Here is an 18,941-nt window from a genome sequence, read left to right as displayed (position 1 = left end):
TATGTCACCAGCAAATCTGAGATGGTTAATACATTCTACTTTTGTGCTTATTCTTTTGTATGTCTCATGCAATTTGAGACATTTCTTCTAATTTGTTTGAACAGTTAGCATAAAAAAAGAAATGTTAAGAATTTATACAATCTAAAGAACAAATAAAAATATCTAAGAGACTCAAAAGTAACATCGATGCCACCACTTTGTACACTGAAAGTGAGGACAAAGTAAAACAGCAAAAAATACTGTACCAGTTAACTGCAACGATCAATGAAATTATCCTGAAACCACCAATGGAATACCAGTTGTCTAAAATGACTATTGGAATACCAGTTTACTGACACTACCAATTGAATACCTGTTATGTGAAATTACCAATTGAATTAGTTATATATCAAACCACCAACATATGAGCAGTAATCTGAAACGACCAATGGAATGAAATTTATCCAAAACCGCCAATGGAATGTCAATAGTCTACAACCAACAATGGCAGACTGAAAAGAGTAGAGATATCTAACCTATATAATTCATTTTTTGTCAGTCCGTCCGTCCGTCCGCGTACGCTCCCTACCGGGGGATTTAGCTCTCGGACCGTGGGGTTCGGCGAGATTAAATTTTGCAGGTGGGCACGCCCCCGGCCCCGGGGTAAACTTAGGCATTTCCGATTTTTCGTCTCTAAACTTTAAATCGGACCGATTATCGATTTAGTGCGATTTATCTTTATTTAGTTATTTAACGCTTTATTTATTTATTTACTCTTGCCGGCCGGCGCGGACCACGGCGGTTGCCCCTGGCAACGGGTAGAGACGCGTTCGCTGCGGGGTGGACGCCATTTTGAATTACCATTAAAAATATGCGCACGCATTAACACGCGATTCTGAGGTAAATTCATCAAAGTTTCACGTCCTCTTCACTCCCCTTCCACCCCAATGTGTGCAATTACTATTATAGGGTCGGTAGATAATAAAATTATAGCGATTAGACAGTATTATTGTAGCGCGGGGGGGGGGGGGGTATTGGCCCCAGTACACACCCTCAGCCGGGTAGGCAATCTAGGCAAGGCCGGAGGCTCTGCACGGTACTAGGCCTCGACACCCCACCCGTGTCAAGCGACGACTTTGTGGTATAAACTCGATATACCCGGCGTTGCCCGGGGGGAAAATACATTTAAAATCTTCTGAAAACTTTAAAACATTACATACCAATGAAAATACAAGTGTGTAATTACTTTTAAACCCGACGCGCCAAGAATCGATTCTCTGAATCGCGCAAAGGAATCGAAGGTTGTAGGATTCCTTTAGATTCGGACGATTCCCGTTTACTATAAGTTGGTTAAAGTCGATATAAACTGCTACGAACGGGAAATATCCGGCGTTGACCGGGGCAAACATGTTATTCAAAACTCCTGAAAACATTAAAACATAACATATCAATGAAAATAAAACTCTGTCATTCAAAATGGAAACCTCCTATGCGCCAGGAATCGATTCTTTGAATCGCACAAAGGAATCATCGAAGGTTGTAGATTCCTTTAGGATCGCGCTTAACGTGGTGAGGGGTGAGTGGTGAGGGAGAGAGTGGTGAGGGAGAGAGTGGTGAGGGAGAGAGTGGTGAGGGAGAGAGTGGTGAGGGGAGTGTGAGGGGAGATTGGTGAGGGGAGAGTGGTGAGGGAGAGTGGTGAGGGAGAGAGTGGTGAGGGGGAGAGTGGTGAGGGGAGAGTGGTGAGGGGGAGAGTGGTGAGGGAGAGAGTGGTGAGGGAGTGGTGAGGGGGAGAGTGGTGAGGGGGAGAGTGGTGAGGGAGGAGAGTGGTGAGGGAGAGAGTGGTGAGGGAGAGAGTGGTGAGGGGGGAGAGTGGTGAGGGTGATGGTGAGGAGAGAGTGGTGAGGGAGAGAGTGGTGAGGGGGAGAGTGGTGGGGAGAGTGGTGAGGGGAGAGTGGTGAGGGGGAGAGTGGTGGAGGGGAGGAGAGTGGTGAGGGGGAGAGTGGTGAGGGGGAGAGTGGTGAGGGCCGAGAGTGGTGAGGGAGAGAGAGAGTGGTGAGGGAGAGAGTGGTGAGGGGAGAGTGGTGAGGGAGTGAGTGGTGAGGGAGAGTGGTGAGGGGGAGAGAGTGGTGAGGGGGAGAGTGGTGAGGGGGAGAGTGGTGAGGGGGAGAGTGGTGAGGGGGAGAGTGGGGGAGAGTGGTGAGGGGAGAGTGGTGAGGGGAGAGAGTGGTGAGGGGGAGAGTGGTGAGGGGGAGAGTGGTGAGGGGGAGAGTGGTGAGGGGTGAGTGGTGAGGGAGAGAGTGAGGAGAGTGGTGAGGGAGGAGAGTGGTGAGGGGGAGGAGTGGTGAGGGGGAGAGTGGTGAGGGGGAGAGTGGTGAGGGGGAGAGTGGTGAGGGGGAGAGTGGTGAGGGAGAGAGTGGTGAGGGGGAGAGTGGTGAGGGGGAGAGTGGTGAGGGGGGGAGAGTGGTGAGGGGGAGAGTGGTGAGGGGGAGAGTGGTGAGGGGAGAGTGGTGAGGGGAGAGTGGTGAGGGGAGAGTGGTGAGGGAGAGTGGTGGTGGGGAGAGTGGTGGTGAGGGGGGAGAGTGGTGAGGGGGAGAGTGGTGAGGGGGAGAGTGGTGAGGGGGAGAGTGGTGAGGGAGAGAGTGGTGAGGGGGAGAGAGTGGTGAGGGAGAGAGTGGTGAGGGGGAGTGGTGAGGGGGAGAGTGGTGAGGGGGAGAGTGGTGAGGGGGAGAGTGGTGAGGGGGGAGAGTGGTGAGGGGGAGAGTGGTGAGGGAGAGTGGTGGTGGGGAGAGTGGTGAGGGGGAGAGTGGTGAGGGGGAGAGTGGTGAGGGGGAGAGTGGTGAGGGGGAGAGTGGTGAGGGGGGAGAGTGGTGGTGAGGGGAGAGTGGTGGGAGAGTGGTGAGGGGGAGAGGAGTGGTGAGGGGGAGAGTGGTGAGGGGGGAGAGTGGTGAGGGGGAGAGTGGTGAGGGGGAGAGTGGTGAGGGGAGAGAGAGGTGAGGGAGAGTGGTGAGGGAGGGAGAGTGGTGAGGGAGAGAGTGGTGAGGGGGAGAGTGGTGAGGGGGAGAGTGGTGAGGGGAGAGTGGTGAGGGGAGAGTGGTGAGGGGGAGAGAGTGGTGAGGGGGAGAGTGTGGTGAGGGGAGAGTGGTGAGGGGGAGAGAGTGGTGAGGGGGAGAGTGGTGAGGGGAGAGTGCGTGAGGGGGAGAGTGGTGAGGGGGGAGCGTGGTGAGGGAGAGGGTGAGGGGAGAGTGGTGAGGGGGGAGGTGGTGAGGGGGAGAGTGGTGAGGGGCGAGAGTGGTGAGGGGAGAGTGGTGAGGGAGAGTGGTGGTGAGGGGAGAGAGTGGTGAGGGGGAGAGTGGTGAGGGGGAGAGTGGTGAGGGGAGAGTGGTGAGGGGGAGAGTGGTGAGGGAGGAGAGTGGTGAGGGGAGAGGTGGTGAGGGGGAGAGTGGTGAGGGGGAGAGTGGTGGGGGGAGAGTGGTGAGGGGAGAGTGGTGAGGGAGGAGAGTGGTGAGGGGAGAGAGTGGTGAGGGGGAGAGTGGGTGAGGGGAGAGTGGTGAGGGGAGAGTGGTGAGGGGGAGAGTGGTGAGGGGGAGAGTGGTGAGGGGGAGAGTGGTGAGGGGGAGAGTGGTGAGGGGGAGAGTGGTGAGGGGGAGAGTGGTGAGGGGGAGAGTGGGTGATGGGGGAGAGTGGTGAGGGGGAGAGTGGTGAGGGGGAGAGTGGTGAGGGGGAGAGTGGTGAGGGGGAGAGTGGTGAGGGGGAGGGAGAGTGGTGAGGGGGAGAGTGGTGAGGGGGAGGAGTGGTGAGGGGGAGAGTGGTGAGTGGGGGAGAGTGGTGAGGGGGAGAGTGGTGAGGGGAGTGGTGAGGGGGAGAGTGGTGAGGGAGAGAGTGGTGAGGGGGAGAGTGGTGAGGGGGAGAGTGGTGAGGGGGAGAGTGGTGAGGGAGGAGAGTGGTGAGGGGGAGAGTGGTGAGGGGGAGAGTGGTGAGGGGGAGAGTGGTGAGGGGAGAGTGGTGAGGGGGAGAGTGGTGAGGGGGAGAGTGGTGAGGGGAGAGTGGTGAGGGGAGAGTGGTGAGGGGAGAGTGGTGAGGGGGAGAGTGGTGAGGGGGGAGAGTGGTGAGGGGGAGAGTGGTGAGGGGGAGAGTGGTGAGGGGGAGAGTGGTGAGGGGGAGAGTGGTGAGGGGGAGAGTGGTGAGGGAGAGGTGGTGAGGGGGAGAGTGGTGAGGGGAGAGTGGTGAGGGAGAGTGGTGAGGGAGAGTGGTGAGGGGGGAGAGTGGTGAGGGGGAGAGTGGGAGGGAGAGAGTGGTGAGGGGGAGAGTGTGAGGGGAGAGTGGTGAGGGGTGGCGCTTGGTGAGTGGGAGAAGTTGGCTGAGGGTGAGAGTGGTGAGGGGCGAGAGTTGGAGAGTGGATGAGTGGGCGGAGAGTGGTGAGGGGGCGAGTGGTGGGGAGAGTGGTGTGTGAGGGCGGAGTGGTTGTGATGGGGAGAGTGGTGAGGGGGACGAATGTGGTGAGGGGGAGAGTGGTGAGGGGAGAGTGGTGAGGGGGAGAGTGGTGGAGGGAGAGGTGTGGTGAGGTGGAGAGTGGTGAGGGGGAGAGTGGTGAGGGGGAGGTGGGAGGGGGAGAGTGGGAGGGGGTGAGAGTGGTGAGGGGTGGAGATGAGAGTGGTGAAGGGAGAGTGGTGCGGGGGAAGCGTGGGATGCGGGAGTGTGGTGAGGGGAGAGTGTGAGGGGAGGGTGAGTGGTGGGGTGAGTGGTGAGGGTGAGTGGCGGTTGTTGAATGGTGATTAGTGAGGGGTGAGTGGTGAGGGTGGCGGTGAGTGGTCTAGGGGAGTGGTGCAGCAGTGAGGGTGAGCAGTGAGGGTGAGTGGTGATTGTCGAGGGTGTGATTGGTGAGGATGAGTGGTGAGTGGTCAGGGTGAGTGGTGAGCGGTGAGGGTGAGTGTTGAGGGTGAGTGGTGAGTGGTTAGGGTGAGTAGTGAGGATGAGTGGTGAGCGTGAGTGGTGAGTGGTGAGCGTGACTGGTGAGGGAGAGTGGTGAGGGAGAGTGGTGAGGGAGAGTGGTGAGGGAGAGTGGTGAGGGTGAGTAGTGAGTGGTGAGGGTGAGTGGTGATTGGTGAGGGTGAGTGGTGAGGGTGAGTGGGGAGGGTGAGTGGCGGTTGTTAGTGGTGATTAGTGAGGGATGAATGGTGAGGGTGAGCGTGAGTGGTGAGGTTGAGTGGTGAGCAGTGAGGGTGAGTGGTGATTGGTGAGGGTGTGATTGGTGAGGATGAGTGGTGAGGGTGAGTAGTGAGGGTGAGTGGTTGTTGTGAGGGTGAGTGGTTGTTGTGAGGGTGCGTGGTGAGGGTGAGTGGTAAGAGTGAGTGGTGAGGGTGAGTGACGGTTGTGAGAGGTGATTAGTGAGTGGTGAGGGTGAGTGGTGAGGGTGAGTGGCGGTTGTGAGTGGTGATTAGTGAGGGGTGAGTGGTGAGGGTGAGCGTGAGTGGTGAGGGTGAGTGGTGAGGGTGAGCGGTGAGGGTGAGCAGTGAGGGTGAGTGGTGATTGGTGAGGATGTGATTGGTGAGGATGAGTGGTGAGTAGTGAGGGTGAGTGGTCACGGTGAGTGGTGAGGGTGAGTGTTGAGGGTGAGTGGTGAGGGTGAGTGGCGGTTATGAGTGGTGATTAGTGAGGGGTGAGTGGTGAGGGTGAGCGTGAGTGGTGAGGGTGAGCAGTGCGGGTGAGTGGTGATTGGTGAGGGTGTGATTGGTGAGGATGAGTGGTCAGGGTGAGTGGTGAGGGTGAGTGGTTGTTGTGAGGGTGAGTGGTGAGGATGAGTGGTGAGGGTGAGTGGCGGTTGTGAGTGGTGATGGGTGAGTGGTGAGCGGTGAGGGGTGAGTGGTGAGGGTGAGTGGTGAGGGTGAGTGGTGAGGGTGAGTGCTGAGTGGTGAGGGTGAGTGGTGAGAGAGTGGTTAGTTTTGAGGGTGAGTGGTGAGGTTGAGTGGTGAGGGTTAGTGGAGAGTGGTGAGTGGTGATTGGTCAGTGGTGATTGGTGAGGATGAATGGTGAGTAGTGAGGGTGAAGTTGAGTGGTGAGGGTGAGTGGTGGTTGTGACGGTGAGTGGTGAGGGTGAGTGGTGAGGGTGAGTGGTGAGGCTGAATGGTGAGGGTGAATGGTGAGAGTGAGTGGTGAGGGAGAGTGGTGAGTGAGAGTGGTGAGGGTTAGTGGTGAGGGTTAGTGGTGAGGGTGAGTGGTGATTGGTGAGTGGTGAGGGTGAGTGGTGAGGGTGAGTGGTGAGGGTGAGTGCTGAGGGAGATTGGTGAGGGAGGTTGGTGAGTGGTGAGTTGTGAGGGTGAATGGTGAATAGTGAGTGGGAGTGGTGAGTGGTGAGGATGAGTGGTAAGGGTGAGTTGTGAGTGGTGAATGGTGAGGGTGAATGATGAGTACAGTCAATATGCACTGCTGTTATACCAGGTACCACCACCACAATATGTACTCCTCTCATCATAGCAGATACCACCACAGCAGTATGCACTGCTGTAATCATAGCAGGTACCACCACAGTCAGTATGCACTGCTGTCATCATAACAGGTACCAACACAGCAGTATGCACTGCTGTAGTGATAGCAGGTACGACCTCAGTCGGTATACACTGCTGTAGCGATAGTAGATACTTCTATCGAGTTGGTAGATACCGCTATAGTAAATACTAAAACAGTCAGTATATACCACTACAGTCAGTCAATACTGCTACAGTCAGTATATACTACTATACAGTCAGTACATATTGCTACAGTGAGTAGCTACTAGAGTCAGTAGATACTATTATAGAGTGAGTAGATACTGCTATAGATGTTGTAGTTACTACTATAGTCAGTGGATACACTATAGAGTCAGCAGATACTATACAGTTAGTCGTTACGAGTATATAGTCGGTAGATACTACTGTAGGCCCAGTAAATACTACTATGGTCAGTAGTTATTACAGTCACTAAATACTACTACACAGTCAGTAGCTACTACTAGCTCAGTAGATACTACGGTACAGTCAGTAGATACTACTACAGAGTCAATAGATACCACTTCCTCTGTTGTATGTAAGGTGTTGTTAGTATATATACCTACGAGGGGTAAATATATTTTTTGAGGGGGGGGGGGGGGAGACCACAATTTTCGGAAACATTTTGACATCAACTATTTACCCCACACTTTCTACAACTTTTTGGACTTGTGAAAGCCTCTTATATATTTGTTGGTGGAAAAATGTACAAACAGCCCACCGGGCTTTGACAATACCTTAGTATCTGTGTATATATATGTAAGGTTTTTAAGAAATATATTTTTCACCCGGGCAAAGCCGGGTACTTCCGCTAGTACTGTATAAAGGGATGAACATGCCAAACAAATATAGAATAGATAAAATCCTTTCAAATATTATGAAAAGAATGAAACAAATTACGCAACACAAAAAATATTTAAAGGTGTCTTGACAAGTGATGGGAGCATGTAAGCAACACAAAGGAAGCCGTTGATTGTTGAATCACAAATAGTAGTTCAAAATGGAACAATATTTGGTAAACATTGTTAACAGATCATACCACCTATTTTATGGCAATGACATGAATGTGCGCAAAGACAGGACCAAATTAGAAAAAACGTGTTTATTTATCTCAAGCTTTCACGAAATCCATTCTGGTACCTTGCAGAAACATGGATGAATGTTCCATGTGTGTCAAAACTGTCACCAACAAGCTCCCAGCTGTGGGTATTTGTGAAATAACCAACAATGTTGTATGCATAAAGTACTTCTGTGTTCACCTTCAAAAAAGTTCTGCTGAGCCAGGCCCTCATGCCAGTACTGACTCTAAACGTGGGTTGTGTTCAAACGTCCTGACCATTATCAACGTATGTAGAATTCAAATGCCTCGTCTCAAAGAGGAGTCGTAGAAAGGTGCCTTAGCATCGCACAAGGATTCTTTGAACTGCGACAGTGAGCAATTTTGGAAACATTTCATTTATTTTCTGCTGAGAAGGGCTCAGCTGTGGGCGATGAGAGAAACAGGAAGTGTTGTATTTGAAATCGACGGTGGCTGGAGTGCTGGGGAAGAAGGACTTCCTGCTGGTTTCCTGGTGAGGTTCATAATGTTTAAATACACTTTTTTCCCCTCAATGATGAGCCCAAACCCCCTACAGAGACATCAAAAATGACTTGGCTGAATGCCCTCTGCATCCTACCCCCTACCAGCAGAACCACTCAACTCCTGTTGTTAACTCTTACGCCAATGGAAGGACTATTTTTAACTTCATCCCCATGGGTTTTCTATTCAAAATCCTGTTAGGTTTGGATGGGGAATTTGAGGATAAGGGTCAAAGGTCAAAGGTCAAACGACCATTCACATAATACTACACTGTAAACAACAATGAACGCAAGTTGTAATCTTGATAGGGATATCATCAGAGTTAATGATCATAATACAAAACATTCCATTATATGTCTGCACATAAAAAGAAAAAATCCTTATTCCACCATCTTTTTAGATTTTCAGACCAATATTATCAAGCAGTATTTGTTTTTGCAAGAACACTCTGGACAAGCTTTGGACCTTCTGGGTCTCAACAAATGCTGATGATTGGATGTTATTGTCGAAAACACTCCATGTAAACTATCGGAATCCATTCAACTCCAAAAAGTAATCGTGTGTAAAGGAGATCCGACACAAGGTTGCAGGGGGTTCGTCTTCTATTGCTTCCCCGAGTCCGCACTCGTCCCCAGCCTTCTCGATCCGGTTCCCGCCAACTCTCTCATATCTCCTCACCTACTCCTCCCCCTTCCACTGTCACCGTCCCACTCCCCCTTCCTTTTGCTGGGAATCCTTCCCCTGACATCCCTCACACGTGTATACAGACTCATTATGTGTTGCTAGTGGAGCACTATGGGTGAAAACATATATCATATAATCAGAGAAAAAGCATACCTAATGAATCAGCAGACCTCTCGTAACTTAATTTCATTACCCTAAAACGGAGCACATATTCAAAGCTTCTCCTGCACATAAAGTTCAAACCACATGTGCAGGAACAGGGTATCCTTCTGTTACCATTAATTTTATATTTTCCTCAGTTTGAAGCCTAATGGTGGATGCTTACACTTTGTCCCACAAAAAGGAAATTAACCAACAGCCTTTGTGCGATCCATGTTCGTGGCAAAGTGGAATATATAGTATCACCACTCCTTTATTAAACAAGATGAGAGACCAAATTGCAAGGCATACTAGGTGATGTGGTGTACTCATATTAACATACCATCTTGTATATATAAATTTAAACGAGGCTGCCATGTATAAACTATGATAAGAGGACAAATAAAATGCGTGATGTGAATTAGATATGCAACATTTCACAGAGTTGTTGAAATATGGAGCACGTTAAACCCTTCAACAGCCAGTACACACAATCCAGGTATTTCTGTGAGATTCATTCACTGAGGGTAATTTAGATTTCATTTTATATCTATCCTTTTAGATATAATTTTAGATTAACTCAAACTAGGAGTGCAAGTCATTTTCAGTTCAATTTTGATCTGCGTTGCAGAGAGTTTCATGAGAAGAATTGGTTTTGCAAATGTATCTGCTTTATTTCCATATTTCATGGAATATAAATATTTACAACATATAAAATGTATGTATACATACATAAACTTTATTTAAACCCAGGTGAGAGTCTCATTAGACAGAAGTCTATCTTTGCAAGAGAGAGCGAGAGATCTGGGTCAGCAAAACATTAATGAATATAAAAAAAATATTTACTATAGAAACCAAGTGCGACAATGGTAGAAATAAACTCTTCACAAAATGAATAGAGACAGTATATGGAAGATATGTATCTGACGCCTGTTTATTTGGAGTTAGTATGTTCTCCCTGTGGTCGCATTAATTATTTTTCTCTAGGCCCTCCGATTGTTTCATAGCAACATGCATTTAGATTATTTTGCTGCTAAAATCTTCCCACATGGTAAGCCACTTTGTTGAGCTGTTATTTGTGGCCAGGTCACTTCTGAAAAATAAGTTAATATAGCTCAGTGGGCTTTGCCTGGTAGGATAATAATAGGTTTGTTTTCTCAAACTTCCTATTTCTCTCCTTATTTTTTTTTACCACGTTTGTCAAGGTCCAATTTCTCTCCTCCGGCCGCACTCATTGACATGCTAATTGATCTATCCCCCCCACCCCCTATAAATAATGCCCCGTCACAAAGTCGTTGTTTCTCTGTGTGTCTCTCTCTGTGTGTCTCTGTGTGTATCTCTCTCTGTTTGTGTATCTCTATATGTGTCTCCATGTCCGTGTTTTCTCTCTCTCTCAAATTTAGCAATCTTTTGGAAGAACGCAATCAACCAGGTAAAGTGTTAACTCTTGTGTTAGCCGACTCTCTGTGTTGCATTGCATTTCATTTCTAAGTTTACTAGGTTTGTTTTCTCATTCATTCATACCTGATGACGGTTGCTTGTGTTGCAATCGAAACGTCGTATTCTATTATTTATTTTATTTTATTTCTACGTGACTTTACCGAAATAACCAAAGAGTAGGATAATAATAGTTTAGTTTAATTTGCATGTTTTTTTTAAGTGATTTGTTTACCTACATCACATTCCTGTCGTGTTTTGTATTGTTTGTTATTGTAACGTGCTGACCCACCTCTACTGGACATCTGTGAAAAGAGCTTCATAGCTCATCGAATTTCTCCAATACAGATAATTATTCTGATTCTATGTCCTGGGAGATTATTTTCATCACGTGGAGGGAATATATTGGACATAATGATGAAAAACACGTGCCACATTTAACACGCATGCTTTCGGGAGAAATGTTATTATTTATGATTGATTTGCGGGGTCAGATCACGTGAGTAAAAAGTGCGTCGTACACCCTCCTCCACCGGACATGGTCACTCAATAAAGTTGTAACATGAACAAAATGTGCCGATATAATAAGAAATCAAAATAACTTTAACCGTTCGGATAGCTACCGTCTTAGTGTTGCGTGGAAGCGAATCATCAAATAATACATTATTTAAATGCATGCCTACAAAGGGCAGCATACTATAATAGGGAATACCGTTGGTAGGGCTATTTTAATAAACACAATAGACAGGAAGGACAAGTTCAAAGGGCTCGCATAATGCACATGCATAATGTACATTGCCTCAGTAATCTACCCCCCCAATCATTGTGCAAGAGTGCAGAAGGGTGGTCAACACATCTACGCCTCTATATAAGGAACAAAACAGTAAGACTTCTCCACAAATATAGCTATCGCCTGATGAAGCTAGTTGTAATTAGTGGCGAAACGTCGTACTCAGTTTGTAAATGTTGTGGCTTGGCTCTCCAACACACCGGTGTGCTGTACTAGTGACGAATTCGCACGTTCTGTTTACGTGACAACCCTTACTAGTTGGCTGTGTCGGGTGGTGGCGGGTTTTAACGACACATTTATATATTTACGCGATCTAACCCAAAACCTCTATGGATAATATTGCTTCAGCACACCAGTGTGTCGGAGAACAATCTGCAACGTTTAACAACTGAGTAGTGAACATGTGCTCCAACCCAAAACGCATCAGAAAAGCCAGTTCAAATTGTAACATTAATTTTGTTTTGTTTAACACTTGAGAACTCAAAATACCATGGTAGTCTCATTTCCGAGAGTGATCTAGGGACAAGTTATAGAGATGATACGAATTTTCCCAATATTTTCATGAACATTTTAAAATATATTTCTATTCTTTAGCACTATTGCCTCTTTCTAAATCCTTGCAATCGAGCAGGAACATTAGGGGCTATCCATAAATGACGTCACGCGATTTTTGCCGATTTTTGCCGATTTTTGACTCCCTCCCCCCCCTCCTCATCACACTGCGTCACAAAAAGTCAGACCTCCCTCAAATATGACGGTCACAAAGTTCGGTAGAAAAATAATAGATCACGACGTTTCGATCGCAACACAAGCAATCGTCATCAGGTGGGATAACCACAGCAAGAAAAAAACTGCTGAATGCTGACAGCACACCGAGTGCAATCCAAAGGACATGTGATCTCTCCCCCCAGTGACTTAAGTGTTGCAGAATGAAAAGCCCTGGTAGAATCATTAAAATCTAAATGTTTAATAACAATAATTTAAAAAATGTACAAAATTTATGCTTCTCCATTCTCCCATGGAGAAGCAAAATGCTCCTTCATGGAATAAATAAAAGGTGACCTTAGAAAATTTAAATAATCAAATAGTTAATAATGAAAATTAATCAAAATTAGTGTTGCTATAACAATTATATTTAATTAAGTAGAACGTGCTGTTTATATTTATTTAAAGTTGCGCATTTTGATGTGACGTCACATTTCTCCACCCCCCCCCCCCCTCGTCACACATCGTCACAAATGTCTGACCCCCCCCCCCCGAGGTGCGTGACGTCATTTATGGACGGCCCCTTAGGAGTGGATACAGGACTAAGCAGTGGTGGACCGTAGTAGTGAGTTGCAAGCATGCTCTTCTGTACTCCAGGCGCATGCACAATGTATGTTTTAATTCTCAATGATATCTGGGTCAGTGAAGACATGAACCGGAATGTTAACATGGGTGATGGAGCTCCGTAGCAGGTGGACTGGCCTCGCATACACAGATTAAATTTGTTGCATTCGAACATTCACATACACTCAGCGTGTGTGTGTGAGCTTTATTCTGCAACATTTCACAACTGAAGTGACGTTTATGTCAATATCAATTAGATTTTTTTTCGTAAAGGTTAATATAAAGCACGCAGACATCCTATGGCTCTCTTCATTAAACTCCGTGGGTAAGTGTTGCTAGTGATGCTTATAATTTTATGGTCTAGTGCGAGAGGGTAATGAGTGGGTGACTACATTACACCCTTACCGCCTCTCTCGTTCAGATCAAATCGTGCATACTCGTACGTGTGTTCAGGTTACACCGTGCGTTTGGCATTTTGTCTGCTGTTTCACGAATAATCTTGGCAGCATATTCAGAAACATTTCCTAAAGAAGCTCCAAGCACGTCGGGGTGAAACGACGAACAGCATGCCGATACAATAACACGAGGCACAACCTAAACACACATCGGAGAGCTATCCAACACAACCGCGAACACCCACTCACTAGTAAAAGACACAGATCTCCCTATAGCCTTATCAGAGTGTTGGGACAGGTGCTGTTAGCGAGCACCTATCAAGACTGGCGCGGGGCACGAGGGGGGTGGGTGGCCAGCAGCATGCACCGCCTTTGTCTCTGGAGTGGCGATGTTTACACACTGCACCAGGAACTGATTTGAGGTTGAGTGGACCAAGGGATAGACCCTGGACTGGATCAGATATCCACCACTGATGTTGGCCGTGGAGATATAGAATAGAATATTTTGTATTTTGATCATTAACTCTGATAATATCCCTATCACGATTACTAGTGCGTTCATTTTTGTTTTACAGTGTAGTACTATGTGAATGGTCGTTTGACCTTTGACCCTTATCCTCAAATTCCCCATCCAAACCGAACAGGATTTTGAATAGAAAACCCATGGGGATGAATCGAACTCGGGCTGCCCGTTTCGTCGTGCAATGCGCTAGCTACCGAGGCCACCGCTCCTCACATACACGCTCACGTGCACACTTACATGTATATGCCGATGCAGAGGTGTGCACAAATGCACGTTGTAAATTTGCGTGCAGGCATGCATTTAAAGCACTCCCCCCTCCAAGCCCGTACATAATATGCACATTGTAGAGCCACATGTGAGCCTCCATTAGCAATCCCTTAAATTAAGACAGCCACATGCTTCAAAAAGCCTTGAGAGACCAAGCAGCACGTCAAGCCATGTGCCTCCTCAAGCTCTAAGAAATGCACGCGCAAACACAGAACACCAACTGGACGTGCATGAAGAAGTCAATATCAGAAACAATATTAGTAATTATAGGCAATGAACAATTCAAACAGCCTTTTTAGATTCAATTACGCGCACAGATGCATTTGTTCACTCTGGTAGTGATTTGTGTATGCAGAGATGAGTTTAAACAGTTGAGTTTGCATGAGTTCCTACTTTTTCCAGGGTAATCGTTTTTTTTTTATCCAAACGTGAGTCAATGAATTGTCACAATTTGGTGTTGCAATTCGATTCAAGAATCGATTCGTTTTTTTACGAACTTTTATTTTATCATCTTATTCACATGTTTGTGTTTTGTTCTGTCTTGTTTATGCATTGTAATCGTATGCAAATATAACATTACCATACCATGTTTTTTAGAATGTGTATAATTAGTAAATAGTGAATTAGCATGCACAATTCTATGCATGTATAATGCTTTTTATGGTTCAATCCATTGTTACATCCCTAACTCTATGCATTCAAACATTTATAACTCCACACACACACAGAAATGCTGGCAAGTAAAATTATACGAATAATACTGTCCACATTATTAAATACTACCCCAAAGTCGACATTCCCAGTAATATTTTATTTCAGTGGTACAACTAATTAAGTGTCATGAGATTTCAGTTCCTCTTCATAGGGAACGTGCTACTGTTAATGATTACAAACCAAGGAAGGGATCTGCTGTGTGAAGATGTACTTCAAAAATGTGCTGGAGCTATTATTACACAGCGGGTCAGAGCTATTGTCAAAAAGTCCTGCGGTTGCTTATGCTACACTTCCATTGCAATATCATCAACACTGCCTGATAACTGAGGACACCAGCAGTGGCAAGCTGCCAGATACACAGGCCACCCAGGAGGGGTTTCGAGTGAGGAAGGTGAAAAGTTGGCTAACTGGAGCAGCCACATTGCTATGTGTCAATATTACTGTGTATTATATACGCAGGTCAAAGAGTAAATCAGAGGGGACATTTTTTTTTCTTTCGATTTCGTGCTTTTGATCTGCAATGCGTGTCTATCTGCCCAGGTATGGCCATTACTGCCATTACTGCTGCTCTCTGTACATGCTGCTCTGAAGGTCTACCTATAGTGAAGCTATTCAATATCAAATATTGCACGAGATCTCAACAAGCGGCGGGAAACCGGTCATGGCATTGGCCATTAACGTTTAAATTTGCATCTTGCAGTCAAGTGCAAATTCGTGGAAAGCAGCTCATTCATTCCGTGAAATTATGCAATTAACACAGAGTCTACAACCGGATGCATTAACATTCTTAAGCTTTTACCTAAACTGTACAATGATTATCATCACGATAGATAGGCCGTAGGTGTTCACTGCACATTTCGTAATTCGTTTACACTTTCCTCTGTCTTGTCCCAATATGCTCAAGTAGTGGCCACATCTTTCCAGCACACATCTCTTATTTCATCAAGCCATTCGCTGTTAGACCTTTCTCTCTTTTTCCGGTTGCTTCCATTTTTCCGAACAACACACTTTTTAATGTTCCTGTGGTTGTCAATCCTACATAATATATTTCGTAAAACTCTAATTAGTGTTTAAAATAAATAAATAAAGAAGATTTTCGGTTGAACTTATTTCACGCATATAGATGTACAGCCAGGTGGCCCAGTGGTAGAGTGAGCAGCACGCAATTAATTAGAAGACTGCAAGTTAAAATACCGGTTGGGAGTTGAGTCAGCCCATCATTCCTCCACGTTACATAAAATAGCAACCACTTTGCAGATGATTTAACAGCGGTTGTCCTATGAGCAAACTTGATCCCCACCATCGGAACGTGGACTTCACAATACTGGCTGAGGGCGGTAAACTAAAGATAAGCACCACCTCTGGTCTATTTGAGCAATACATCACTTTAACTTGACATTGACGTCCATATTCGCGTCTGTAACAGCACGTTTAGGCACCCATACAACATGAATGTATGCTCGTATTTATTGCTGATTATGTAACTATGACGATATAAATAACGGATTATAAAATTCAGTCACTCATTGTAAAACAAACAATTACATCTCTTCTGCCTCCTTCAAAAGTCTTAAACATATGTTTAAGTGTATACATCACTTTGTGTATATATGTATTGATATGGCTTGGGCATCTCGAAACTACAAGTTATTTCTTCATCAAATCAATCTAAATGTAGCTCGTCTGCCCTGTAGACTCTGCTTAAGTTGGGTGTCCTGGATTACGGTTCTTTAATTAGAAAAATCCAGGGAGTTCATCCTACCTCCGTGTGCAAGCCTCCTGCCATGCAGCTTCTGAGCCATGGTCTGAACCGTAGTTTAATTTTACCTCCAGTCTGGAATTCAATATCCACCGTCAACACATATATAAGCCTAAACTGATTTTAGAACGGCAGCACCTTCTTTTTTGAGAATATGGAGAATCCTGGACTTTATTATTTTCATTGTTAACCACTCCGTGCATATGTGTACCTACAGCCCTTCGTCATTCTACTGCTGGATGAAGGCCTCCCTGTTGCCGTGGAGGTTGTTTGACTATCATTCACTATGCTCGTTGGTTACGGGGTTAACTAAGGCAGGGGGAATGCACTTGGGATCACAGAAGTAGAGTACAACAATACATTTTGCTGCAGTGCCCTCTGCTGCTGACAGCACGCTGTTATGCATGATGGTTACCCTTGCAAGCACTAACCCGGCTCAACGCTTGCTTAGCGTCCGAGATCTGATGAGATGAGGGCGCATTCACAGTGATTCGTTTGTAGGCCAAGGGCCAAATACGGCGTGCTTGTATACAATTATTTTGCGAGCAACAAAGAAATGTGATGATGATCTCTCAATTGTTTAGCCAATGGGTATCGATGTAGTAACACATTGGTAACACATGATCTCGCAGGATTCTATTATTTTAAAAAAATGACACATTGCATCTAATTGTAGGCAATACAAAATATGTACTGAAAAACACAACGGTACATATACGAACAATACACTGTATTTTACATGCTCAAGGCAAGGCATTATTTTAGATAGTACATTGATTTTTTTTTCGAAAATACTCTTATGATGGCAAAATGTGCATTTGTCATACTCTGAAGCAAATACATGGAGGGTTCACTTCCTCTAATCATTACCCCTTGCTTTGAACTCATGCCAATTATTCAAATCTGTATCAATCAATGACAAGAAAATAATGGTGTTTTTTTCATTCTTATTTGCTTCGATTTTTGTACAATACATAAACAGTGTGCAGAATTGAGAAGCTATTCAATAACATGACTCAACGCAGCTCGTTATTTTTTTTTTCCTGTCAACCATTCAAGTTCATCTTAAGGCCGATTGATGCTGATGCCTTGGCAGTATACTTTACACATAATACACACCAATAACAAGTACTTGTAAAAAGTAGATGCCAGGACACATTTTAACGTATAATAATTGTAAAATAGACATTACAATATTTTTTCAATCCACTGCTGGATGAAGCCCCTCCCCCGCTCACCCTGTACACACACACACGTTGTTGGCCAAGGGGATTGTTTGACCGCACTTTGGCAGGCTTGTTTCCGTGATTTGAAGATGGGGTGCGAAGGTCTTAAGAGCATGTCAGAAAACCACCCGGCACCAATGTTAGCCGCGGCTATGAATTTAACTTGGGGTTTATGAGTTCATGGTGAAGTGCATTTGCTTCAACCCTGAGTTGATATATCAAATCTCAAATTTAACTGCATTTAATATCAATTGTATTATTGTTATGCTTAAATACGTAAAACCACAAACGTGGGGTATCATCCCTATTGAGAACAAAAGAAAAACAGTCCTTTTAGTTCAAATATGCGTATATTTGTAATTCCCTACTAGATTTTAAAGTCATGACTAAATAGAAGAGAAAGTAAGGTTTTTCCGAATTTTTACATGGAATTTTTTTAACCACGCCTTTCTTTGTGGTTTAAAAGGTCTTAATTTTCCAAACAGAGCCAGATTTTTCTTTACCGCATTAGACGACCAAAATTTAATTTATTTTTTATTTTTTGTAAGCACAGAAATCAGATGAGGGACTCACTTCGTTAAGCAAAGAACAGTCACCTTCATTTCCTCAAAGGATGAACACACAAAAAGGCACTTAAAGCTAACCAAATGCTCGTGTGCCATCGAATGTATGAAACAACTCAAAAGCGTACAAAAATGATCTCGAATGAAAAGACGCATTACATTTTTTGTTTCAGTATGTTTGATAGCTTAGCTAATAATTGATCACAGATGCTACATCCATACAGACACACACGATCATCTACTTAGTAGCACACTCTAAGGATTTAACCCAGCTCCCCAGTCATGTATATTGATCTCATCATGTGAGAAGATTGATCCACAAGCTATTTTTTTGTTTGAGCAATAAAAAAACAAATCCCCGCATGGAGGTCAATAAGGTTGTGTGAGATAATCCTCAGAAAATAGGTCAAACTTTTGGTTCATTTAGAAAAATTACGAGTTTTGTGGATTTTTTTGCAACACAAGAAGGGAAAATGCTGGAAATAATTAAAAGTTTACGAATATTGCAGCTTCCACATATTTCCAGAATACACACTTAGACATATGATTCAACGAAAATAGGGGCTCTCAAAAATGCATATAGATATTTTTTTAAGGTGATACATATTTCACTGTTTTTTTTTACTGAATGAAACAGGCACATTTTTGACAAGTGAGTAAAAATCATGCAATTAACATGTAAGGATTATTTTTTTTTATTGCAATATTCCAAAAATAAAATCACTTTCCTTCTGTGTATAAAAATATTCCCGGTGTACTATAAATATTTCACAAAACAAAAATACTAATGAGACCCCATTACATCACAAATGCTGTATCTCATACAAAATACACATTGATAATCTAACGCTTACCACTTTGATAATTGTTATTTCTTTTTTGCCTCCCCTCTCCAGGGAGCAAACACTCAATTAGCATCAATTTACTCATGATTAGCACTCAGTTATGGGAGTTGTGTGTGGTCAGTTGGATAAAACAAAGTAGGAACAGAGCAGGGGCACCATGGTGGTGAGATGTTATTTCCCTCGCCTGGTATA

At 45.3% G+C, this 18,941-nt stretch overlaps 1 protein-coding gene across 1 annotated transcript in view; it reads right to left on the bottom strand.

Annotated features, from left to right (window-relative positions):
- Positions 1-18,941, bottom strand: part of LOC133348562 (transmembrane protein 132E-like) — a 534,471-nt gene that overhangs the window by 356,265 nt on the left and 159,265 nt on the right. The window lies entirely within an intron of this gene.

This window comes from Lethenteron reissneri, chromosome 27 (genome assembly GCF_015708825.2).
Source record: "Lethenteron reissneri isolate LAM-NWPU_2019-01 chromosome 27, ASM1570882v1, whole genome shotgun sequence".
NCBI classification, from domain to species: Eukaryota; Metazoa; Chordata; class Hyperoartia; order Petromyzontiformes; family Petromyzontidae; genus Lethenteron; species Lethenteron reissneri.
The sequence above is the reverse complement of the archived record's forward strand: the minus strand, read 5'-3'. Positions and strand labels throughout refer to the sequence as shown.